The sequence below is a fragment of the Bubalus kerabau genome, chromosome 2, assembly GCF_029407905.1.
Source record: "Bubalus kerabau isolate K-KA32 ecotype Philippines breed swamp buffalo chromosome 2, PCC_UOA_SB_1v2, whole genome shotgun sequence".
Taxonomy (NCBI): Eukaryota; Metazoa; Chordata; class Mammalia; order Artiodactyla; family Bovidae; genus Bubalus; species Bubalus kerabau.
In genome coordinates this window covers 120,627,056-120,638,472 of record NC_073625.1, presented here as the reverse complement: position 1 = coordinate 120,638,472, position 11,417 = coordinate 120,627,056, and positions in this window count along the sequence as shown.

Sequence of the window (11,417 nt, the reverse complement as noted above, 5' to 3'; positions counted from 1 at the left end):
TTCTGAGGTGTTCACAATCAACTGGGAAAGAGATCAAAGCCCCTCTGACAAGTACTGTCTTAGAAAGTTATACAGAAATTGTAAGAAGAGGGACAGGCTCCTTTGTTTTTTGTGTAGTAATATTTAAACTACCCCTTGAGATATGAGGAGCTTTTATCACTGAAACAGAAGTCGTAAGGGCATAATGGATGACATGTGTCATGCTCAGGGAATTCTAAGTGGTTCATTGTAGCCAAAACATATGGTGTAGGGACTGGGGCTGGAAGGGTGGCAGAGAGAAGTAGAGGTGAGAGATGAAGTCTGAAAGGTATAATGGAATCTGACATCAAGATGGAAGTGAAGGGCTGAGGAATTTACACTTTATCTCACAGGTAGAAGAGAAAGGTTTAATCAGGAGAGTGACATAATCAGAACTGCCTCAGAAACAATTCTGGTTCGCCATGAAGGTTAAACCCAGAAAAGTGATGCTAGGCAGGCATGAAAAGGTAACCCAGTAAAGCAATGAGTGTTTCCTGGATAGGAGAGCTGTTTTTGTATGTTTTTCCCCTTACATTTGCTTCTACTCTTTTATGTATTTGTTTCCCCAGTAGTTTACAGGCTTTCTGGAGACATTAGTGCTGTTTCCAACTAGTTTAGGCGTCATAGCCAATGGTCAACATTAATATTAATGGCAGACCATACTACCATTTAACATGAGCAATTAAAGATGTGTTTAAACAGTCCTGAGGTCCAGGAGCCTCTGGCGGAGGCATGGGTTGATGGTGGCCTGCTGCTGGGCTGGGGGCACTGAGTGTAGCAGTGCATACATGGGACCTTTTGAAGGAGGTCACCATAATCTTCATTACCTTCACCATAGTTTAGTTCAGTTCAGTTGCTTAGTCGTGTCCGACTCTTTGCGACCCCATGAATTGCAGCATGCCAGGCCTCCCTGTCCATCACCAACTCCCGGAGTTCACTCAAACTCATGTCCATCGAGTCGGTGATGCCATCTAGCCATCTCATCCTCTGTTGTCTCCTCCTCCTGCCCCCAATCCCTCCCAGCATCACAGTCTTTTCCAATGAGACAACTCTTCCCATGAGGTGGCCAAAGTACTGGAGTTTCACCTTTTGCATCAGTCCTTCCAATGAACACTCAGGACTGATCTCCTTTAGAATGGACTGGTTGGATCTCCTTGCAGTCCAAGGGACTCTCAAGAGTCTTCTCCAACACCACAGTTCAAAAGCATCAATTCTTTGGCGCTCAGCTTTCTTCACAGTCCAACTCTCACATCTATACATGACCACTGGAAAAACCATAGTCTTGACTAGATGAACCTTTGTTGGCAAAGTAATGTCTCTGCTTTTGAATATGCTATCTAGGTTGGTCATAATTTTCCTTCCAATGGGTAAGCATCTTTTAATTTCATGGCTTCAATCACCATCTGCAGTGATTTTGGAGCCCCAAAAAATAAAGTCAGCCATTGTTTCCACTGTTTCCCCATCTATCTGCCATGAAGTGATGGGACCGGATGCCATGATCTTCGTTTTCTGAATGTTGAGCTTTAAGCCAACTTTTTCACTCTTCTCTTTCACTTTCATCAAGAGGCTCTTTAGTTCTTCTTCTCTTTCTGCCATAAGGGTGGTGTCATCTGCATATCTGAGGTTATTGATATTTCTCCCAGCAGTCTTGATTCCAGCTTGTGCTTCATCCAGCCCAGTGTTTCTCATGATGTACTCTGCATATAAGTTAAATAAGCAGGGTGACAATATACAGCCTTGACGTACTCCTTTTCCTATTTGGAACCAGTCTGTTGTTCCATGTCCAGTTCTAACTGTTGCTTCCTGACCTGCATACAAATTTCTCAAGAGGCAGGTCAGGTGGTCTGGTATTCCCATCTCTTTCAGGATTTTCCACAGTTTATTGTGATCCACACAGTCAAAGGCTTTGGCATAGTCAATAAAGCAGAAATAGGTGTTTTTCTTGGTAAATAACAGGGAGGGAACACAGCCCCACCTATCAACAGAAAATTGGATTGAAGATTTACTGAACATGGCCCCGCCCATCAGAACAAGACCCAGTTTTCCCTTCAGTCAGTCTCTCCCATTAGGAAGCTTCCATAAGCCTCTTACCCTTCTCCGTCAGAGGGCAGACAGACTGAAAACCACAATCACAGAAAACTAACCAATCTGATCACATGGACCACAGCCTTGTCTAACTCAATGAAACTATAAGCCATGCAGTGTAGGGCCACCCAAGACAGTCGGGTCATGGTGGAGAGTTCTGACAGAATGTGGTCCAGCAGAGAAGGGAATGGCAAACCACTTCAGAATTCTTGCCTTGAACCCCGTGAACAGTATGAAAAGGCAAAAGATAGGACGCTGAAAGATGAACTCCCCAGGTCGGTAGGTGCCCAATATGCTACTGGAGATCAGTAGAGAAATAACTCCAGAAAGAAAGAAGAGATGGAACCAAAGCAAAAACAATACCCAGTTGTGGATGTGACTGGTAATGGAAGTAAAATTAGATGCTTTAAAGAGCAATATTGCATAGGAACCTGGAATGTTATGTCCATGAATCAACGCAAATTGGAAGTGATCAAACAGGAGATGGCAAGAGTGAATGTCAACATTTTAGTAATCAGTGAACTAAAATGGACTGGAATGGGTGTATTTAACTCATATGACCAAAATATCTACTACCATGGGCAAGAATTGCTTAGAAGAAATGCAGCAGAAGAAGGCAATGCCACCCCACTCCAGTACTCTTGCCTGGAGAATCCCATGGACAGAGGAGCCTGGTAGGCTGCAGTCCATGGGGTTGCTAAGAGTCAGACATGACTAAGTAATTTCCCTTTCACTTTTCATTTTCATGCATTGGAGAAGGCAGTGGCAACCCACTCCAGTATTCTTGCCTGGAGAATCCCAGGGACGGGGGAGCCTGGTGGGCTGCCGTCTATGGGGTCGCACAGAGTCAGACACGACTGAAGCGACTTAACAGCAGCAACAGCAGCAGCCATCATAGTCAACAAAAGAGTCTGAAATGCAGTACTTGGATGGAATCTCAAAAACAGAAAGATCTCTGTTCGTTTCCAAGGCAAACCACTCAATATCACGGTAATCCAAGTCTATGCCCAGACCAGTAATGCTGAAGAAGCTAAAGTTGAATGGTTTTATGAAGACCTACAAGACCTTCTAGAAATAACACTCCCAAAAGATGTCCTTTTCATTATAGGGGACTGGAATGCAAAAGTAGGAAATCAAGAAATACCTGGAATAACAGGCAAATTTGGCCTTGGAGTATGGAATGAAGCAGGGTAAAGGCTAATAGAGTTTTGCCAAGAGAATGCACTGGTCATAGCAAACAACCTCTTCCAACAACACAAGAGAAGACTTGTACACATTGACATCACCAGATGGTCAATACAAAAAATAGATTATATTCTTTGCAGCCAAAGATGGAGAAGTTCTATACAGTCAGCAAAACAACACTGGGAGCTGACTGTGACACAGACCATGAATTCCTTATTGCCAAACTCAGACTTAAATTTAAGAAAGTGGGGAAAACCACTAGACCATTCAGGTATGACCTAAATCAAATCCCTTGTGATTATACAGTAGAAGTGACAAATAGATTCAAGGAATTACATCTGATAGACAGAGTACCTGAAGAACTATGAACCGAGGTTTGTGATATTGTACATGCGGCAGGGATCAAGACCATCCCCAAGGAAAAGAAATGTAAAAAAGGAATATGTTTGTCTGAGGAGGGCTTATAAATAGCTGTGAATAAAAGAGAATTGAAAGGCAAAGGAGAAAAGGAAAGATAAACCCCTTTGAATGCAGAGTTCCAAAGAATAGCAAGAAGAGATAAGAAAGCCCTCCTCAGTGGCCAGTGCAAAGAAATAGAGGAAAACAATAGAATGGGAAAGTCTAGAGCTCTCTTCAAGAAAATTAGAAATGCCAAAGGAACATTTCATGCAAAGATGGGCACAATAAAGGACAGAAATGGTATGGACCTAACAGAAGCAGAAGATATTAAGAAGAGGTGGCAAGAATACACAGAACTGTACAAAAAAGATCTTCATGACCCAGATAATCACAATGGTGTGATCACTCACCTAGAGCCAGACATTCTGGAATGCGAAGTCAAATTGGCCTTAGGAAGCATCACTACAAATAAAGCTAGTGGAGGTGATGGAATTCCAGTTGAGCCATTTCAAATCCTGAAAGATGATGCCTTGAAAGTGCTACACTCAATATGCCAGCAAATCTGGAAAACTCAGCAGTGGCCACAGGACTGGAAAAAAGTCAGTTTTCATTCCAATCCCAAAGAAAGGCAATGCCAAAGAATGCTCAAACTACTGCACAATTGCACTCATCTCACATGCTAGTAAAGGATGCTCAAAATTCTCCAAGCCAGGCTTCAGCAATATGTGAACTGTGAACTTCCAGATGTTCAAGCTGGATTTAGAAAAGGCAGAGGAACCATAGATCAAATTGCCAACATCCGCTGGATCATCGAACAAGCAAGAGAGTTCCAGAAAACCATTTATTTCTGCTTTATTGACAATGCCAAAGCCTTTGACTATGTGGACCACAACATACTGGGGAAAATTCTGAAAGAGATGGGTATACCAGACCACCTGACCTGCCTCTTGAGAAATCTGTATGCAGGTCAGGAAGCAACAGTTAGAACTGGACATGGAACAACAGACTGGTTCCAAATAGGAAAAGGAGTACGTCAAGACTGTATATTGCCACCCTGCTTATTTAACTTATATGCAGAGTACATCATGCAAAATGCTGGGCTGGATAAAGCACAAGCTGGAATCAAGATTGCCAGGAGAAATATCAATAACCTCAGACACACAGATGACACCACTCTTATGGCAGAAAGCAGAGAAGAACTATAAAGCCTCTTGATGAAAGTGAAAGAGGAGAGTGAAAAAGTTGGCTTATAACTCAACATTCAAAAAATCAAGATCATGGCATCCGGTCCCGTCACTTCTTGGCAAATAGATGGGGAAACAATGGAAACAGTGAGAGACTTCATTTTTGGGGGGCTCCAAAATCACTGCAGATGGTGACTGCAGCCATGAAAATAAAAAATGCTTGCTCCTTGGAAGAAAAATTATAACCAACCTAGACAGCATATTAAAAATCAGAGACATTACTTTGCCAACAAAGGTCCATCTAGTCAAAGTTATGGTTTTTCCATTAGTCACGTATGGAAGTGAGAGTTGGACTATAAAGAAAGTGGAGTGCAGAAGAATTGATGCCTTTGAACTGTGGTGTTGGATAAGACTCTTGAGTGTCCCGTGGACTGCAAGGAGGTCCAACCAGTCCATCTTAATGGAAATCAGTCCTGAATATTCATTGGAAGGACTGATGCTGAAGCTGAAACTGCAATACTTTGGCCACCTAATGCAAAGAACTGACTCACTGGAGCAGACCCTGATGCTGGGAAAGATTGAAGGCAGGAGGAAAAGGGGACAACAGAGGATAAGATGGCTGGATGGCATCACCGACTCAATGGACATGAGTTTGAGTAAACTCTGGGAGCTGGCGATGGACAGGGAGGCCTGGTGTGCTGCAGTCCATGGGGTCACAAAGAGTCAGGCACGAATGAATAACTGAACTGAACTGAACTGAAATGAGGTACCTACTGCAAAGACCTGCAGGCAGACATGGGGGGACTCCTTTGCAGCAGCCCCATCAGGAAACATCCGCCGTGTTTACATGTCTGTGCCCTTCTGCCCATTGCAGGTCATTTTGCTTCGGATATAACAGCTCTGTAGTTTATGTGCAAAATCCCAGGTTCTGGCCTCTAAAAGGACAGCCTTAGCAGGATAAGACAGATACTGAGAATCAGTAGTCCGAGGATTCTTGTCATTTCCTGTAGCAATAAGCCACAGAGAATCACTATTCAAAGTTTAACATTAAGAAGCAGAGCTTCAGGCTGCCCTGGGCAGAGTTAAGATTAGTAATCTGTTAAATAAAGAAAAAAGTGGGGAGGGAAGCTGTTCCAGGCAGCCCAGAAGATACCTCCCTGTTTAGCTGGTTTTGTGGTCCTAATGCAATCAATCAGACAAGTGTGGACAGAGAAGAAAAAAAAGAAAAGGGTCACCTGAGCCAAAAACTTGATTTCAACAATTTCATTTCCTGAGTTGAATGACTGGTTTCTGGATAAATTTTCCAGGTAATTCAGTGACTTGAAGTCACTGTTTTATGTCTAATTTTACATATACACATGAATATGCATAATTTTCCAGGCAGTCAAGTTTTATGAATAGTCCCAGCTAGAGATATACGGACATCTGTGATCCATTTTACGTAAGGTAATGTCTTTTGTAAGTAAGACATATGGAAGTAAATATCATGCTATAATTTCTTTTGCAATTCTTTTTTTATTTGGAAACAAAATATTTATGTTTTCCTTGTGTCCTTAAATCTACTTAGCCAAAAATCTGCCTCCACTATATCCTTCCAAGCGTCTGCTCACTGACCACATGTCTACTTTGGGTAGGGACAATGACAATAATAGCTAACATTTACATAGCATTTGCCAGGTACTATTCTAAGTATTGAAGAGGGCATGGCAACCCACTCAAGTATTATTGCCTGGAAAATCCCATGGACAGAGGAGTCTGGTAGTTTACAGTCATAGGGTTGCATAGAGTCAGACACGAATGAAGCAACTTAGCAAACAGCACTTTCTAAGTATTTACTGCTTATTAATTTGTTGAATCCTCACATTAATCTAAAAAGATAGGTCTTCATAAAAGTTGGGAAAATTGGGAACAGAGATTTAGTAATCCGCCACAATCACAATACTACACATGGCAGAGCTGAAGCCCACCTCCAGGCAATCTGTCCTTCTTACCTTTCAGAGTTCAGCCTGGCCAGAGGCTCATACACAGCAAGCACTAGAATTTGATGGAAATCAAGTTCACTCAAGGGCAAAGTGTTCACCTTTAATATCCAGTATCTTTTTCTTTTCTTTGTTGATTATTCCACAAAAAGAACTGAAAGCCATTTTCTAATAGACTGGAGAACATGCCAATTTGATAAAATGTACTATATGTGAACCAGGGGGCAACAGGCCTGGGTGCTTATCCCAGATATCACATTTGACAAAAGATTTCACAGCTAGTGCTCATTTTTTATTAATTTTATTTTACCGGTTTCCCATCCATGCTTTGTTGAAAAAGAGATCCGAGTGGCTAGGCATTCAAATATCACATAGCTCAAAATGCCTGTGTCACATGTCATCATAACTATCATTACAGAACATAAAACAAAAAACAAAACAAAACAAAACCCCTCTGCTTACTCTTTAAAAGGCTGCAAGAGAAAACAGTGGGGTTACACAGTGTCTTATGATCGTATTATACAGGACTTACTCGAAAGTCCAGGAGTGTTAGCATCTGTAATTTTCAGGTCCACATTTTCAGACCTGATTCTAGGGCTCTGAGATTCAGAGCCATTATTTTCTTTTGCACCAGAGAACTAGATGCATGGGACGCAAAGTGCTTGAGATGAAAAGGTAAGAAGGCTTTCCTTGCTTCCTCTCTCCCTCCCCACTTGGTGTTCTATACAGATTGCTTTCTCATCTATTGCCCTACATATGAGACCTGAATTATGTCTTCACTCTCTGGTTGATACATTACGCCACTGATTGCTCATAAAAGACGTGAAGAGGAGAGCTTATCTGGCATCAGAATGTGAGTCTTTTCCAGATGCCCTTGGACCTTGAAGGACACTGTCCTGGGTTATAGTTATCAACCTGCCAAGAACCAAGTTTTGATACATTATTTAAAGAGAGAAAGATATGTCCAAATGTTACATCAAAACCTGGTCTTATTCTTTTGCAAATCATGAATAAGTATGTGATATCAAGTAGGAAAATATGGCTTCTGGCTTTTGTCCTTACTCCCCAACTCCCACCACTGACACAGCCGACCTTTTCTCAGCTCTTCTGGTCTTGTCCCTTTGGCCATTTTCTTTTATTTAACAATTCAGTTCTTTCCCTTGTTATACCCTTCTACCAACCTTCTCTAATAGAATTACATGTGTAATTTTTTCCACATAATTATGTGAAAATATTTTCATTTAATGAACTGTAATTAAATTGGAAAGGTAAGTCATATAGATGGCTACATTTTCAAGAAGTGAAGGGTGGAAGAAATAGGCATTACAGGGTGAAAGCGCTTACTGAGTGCTTCTGGTTTACTAAGTCTCATGGTTTGCTAAGTCTCTAATCAGCTGTGTGATATAACTGGAGTATATGAAGCACATAATTTTATCAGCATGGTGGTTTCATTAGTCATATGAGTCTCACCTGCCTGTGTCCTTCTTTAAAAGCCTAGAAAAGCCAAATACTCACTTTCTCAGCCTTTTTTGCAAATAGAAGTAACCCCTGACCCAGTTCTAGTCTATAAAATATGAAGGGAAATCTGCTGGAAAATTCTAGAAAAATCTTCTCCCTGTTTTCTCCCTGTTAAGAGAGCAGTGCAGGAGGAAAAGGCTCTCTCCCCACTGCTTCTTACTTGTATACCTGGTTATGAGGACATGATGGTGGGAGCTGCTGCAGCCATCTTGCAACAAGAAGAAGGCCCAGAGAATTTCAGAGACACTGACAGAGGGGTTGATATCATTCAGGTGCTGAAGTATTCACTCAAAAACTGTTGAAAGCTTATTATGCACCAGGCACTGTACTATGATAGGGGGTTCATATGCACAAAATAAACAATGTCCCTGCTTACAGGAGGAAAAGCAACCAATAATAAATATACATCAAGTAGAGTTAAGAATTATGGTGAAGAATTATGAAGGATAAAGGGTCTGGGAAGTGATGGAGTGATATTATATATAGGTGGATAAAGTGACATTTGAGAGACCTAAAGGAAGTGAGGGAATAAGTCAGGCAGATATTGGGGGTGGGAGTGAGGAGTGCTCCAGGAAAAGGGAATAGCATATGCAAAGGCCTCATTGCCTCCCTGGAAGCAACAACAAAGGAGAAGATGTAAGTAATATTTGCTTACTGAGATTTTGCCATGGAGAATCACATGAAAAAGAAACTGGACCAAGAAAGGAAATATGGTTGAAAGGATTTCTTTTTCAAGGAAACAATCAGTGCTTCTAATCTCCTTATTCTGATGAAACATATGGCAAGTCAATTCTGAGACTGAGTGAGGCTGGAAATGACCAAAAATAGACCTCTTTGGAAGGCTCTGGATAGTTTCATTAGAGCATTTAGGAAGTATATTAAAAAAGTAAAAACAAGTCAAATTAAGGTCATATTTTATTTAACTGAATATATTCAGATATTATCATTTTGACATGTGACACAAGCCACATTTCAAGTGTCCAGGAACCACTAATATGGCTGGAATATTGAACAACATATCTTCAGAGAACCAAACATGAAAAGAAATGTTTTTATTAGAAAACTTCTGTAAGTTTGTGTTTTTAAAACTCATTAATAATCTTACCTGTTTTAATGTATGGGCTTCCCTGGTGGCTCAAATAGTAAAGAATCTCTGCAATGTAGGAGACCCAGGTTTGATCTCTGGGTTTGGAAGATCCCAGAAGGGAATGGCAACCCACTCCAGTAATCTTGTCTACAGAATTTCATGGACAGAGAAGCCTGGTGGGCTACAGTTCATGGGGTCACTCTATTTTATGGAGTCAGACAACTGAGTGACTAACATTTTCATAACCAAAATACAGATCATTTTTAAATCAATAAAACCTAGAACAATATTTGAAAAAAAAATCCAGGTCTTGCAAATTCAAGGGAAATGGAGATAATAATATCCACTAAGTTGATATATGTACTAAATGAGATGATATGTGGGTTTAAAAAAAATAGAGCACTGTAAGAATACACCTCTATGGATATGAATAGTATTGTTTTCTTGTTTTATTAGAATCTTGGTTCCTGGTCCCTGGTTAAATAAACACTTCAGAAATCTGTAGATAATTCTTTCTTTCCAATATTATTATGTTCATTGCCTTTAAAGCCATTATACACACTGACCAGGAACATATTTAAAGTCCTAGGAATAATCATTTTGAATAAAAACTGTGACCTTCCCCAACATTTGAGAAATATCTGAGTATGACCACATGGAAAATCTAGATAGTTTCTACAGTAGCTACAAATATGTGGGGAGAGGGAAATTCTGATGGTTTCTCAAGACTTTTCTGAATTAAAATCTGATTTAATTTCCTGTATTCTGAGAGATATAAGTAAATGTAAATATGTAAACATCTTTTTTATTGGTAATGACTGAGATTTCTGAATTTCTCTGTAATTACGTTTAGCAGGGGGCTGTGCTGAGCGGCTCCCTGAAATCTGTCAGCTTTTCATAACATAGTAACCCACCGATCCCTGCCTCAGACCTTCAGTAAATACATAGGCCATGTGCCTGCACTTACAGAACCTCACAGGTTTCCATGGATACCGGAATTTTAGTGCTAAGGCACATTTACTACCATTTTTCTTGTCACCGAGAGTCCTGTAAACACTTGTGCTGTAAGATTTTGTTCAGAAATTTACCATTTTATAGAGGACTGAGTCAGAATTGCCTTTTCCCAAATGCTTTGTATGATTTCCCCTTAGGGCAAAGTCCCTGAAATCATTTACATTTGTGGCCTCTTTTTAGTGATGAGCTTTTCTTTATTAGACTAATAAAAGACAATAAAGGCTTAACTGCATTGTCAGTATCACTTTTAAGGGACAGATATTTATAGTATATAAATGTTACAATTAATAAATAAGACAGTTTGATCTACATTTAAAACAGAAAAAAGCAAATAGGAAACCAAGAACAGGAATATTATGTAGATATTTAGCCATTTCTCTTCCTGAGTAGGGTGAAATATAAGTGTCAGTTTTAAGGACACCCCTGTGTCACATCTATTGACCAATCATTGTTTGAATGCACTCTTTCTTCTATTCAGGGTTTTTTTATTTTTTTGTATAATTTAAAGATCTTTTTGTAAATCTGTGAACATGGAAGGCTATGTCATTTCTTTTCTCATTTCCTATGTGTATAACTGAGGCTCAGGTTTAAGGAACATATCCTGTGTCACACAGCTAGCAAGTGGAAGAACTGGGATTAGAACTAAAGACTCCTAACTCACTGTCCAGGGCTTTTCCACTGTCCTTTTCCTGGGCAGAATACAGGCAACTTCCTCTATAGAAGGCATGCCCCTGTTCTTCCTTCCTTGCCACATGCTGATAGGTTTCTGTGCCTCTGACCTGGGCTCCATTAAATCTTCATTTTCTCTACTTGTTTTCCGATCATTCAGTCCCCAGACACTTCAGACTGCCTCAGACACTTGGTTCAGCTTAACACACCAAGCTGAGTAATTTCACATGCACATAACCATTGGGAAGCAGAGTCGCAGAGACATCACATAGCCTGGAT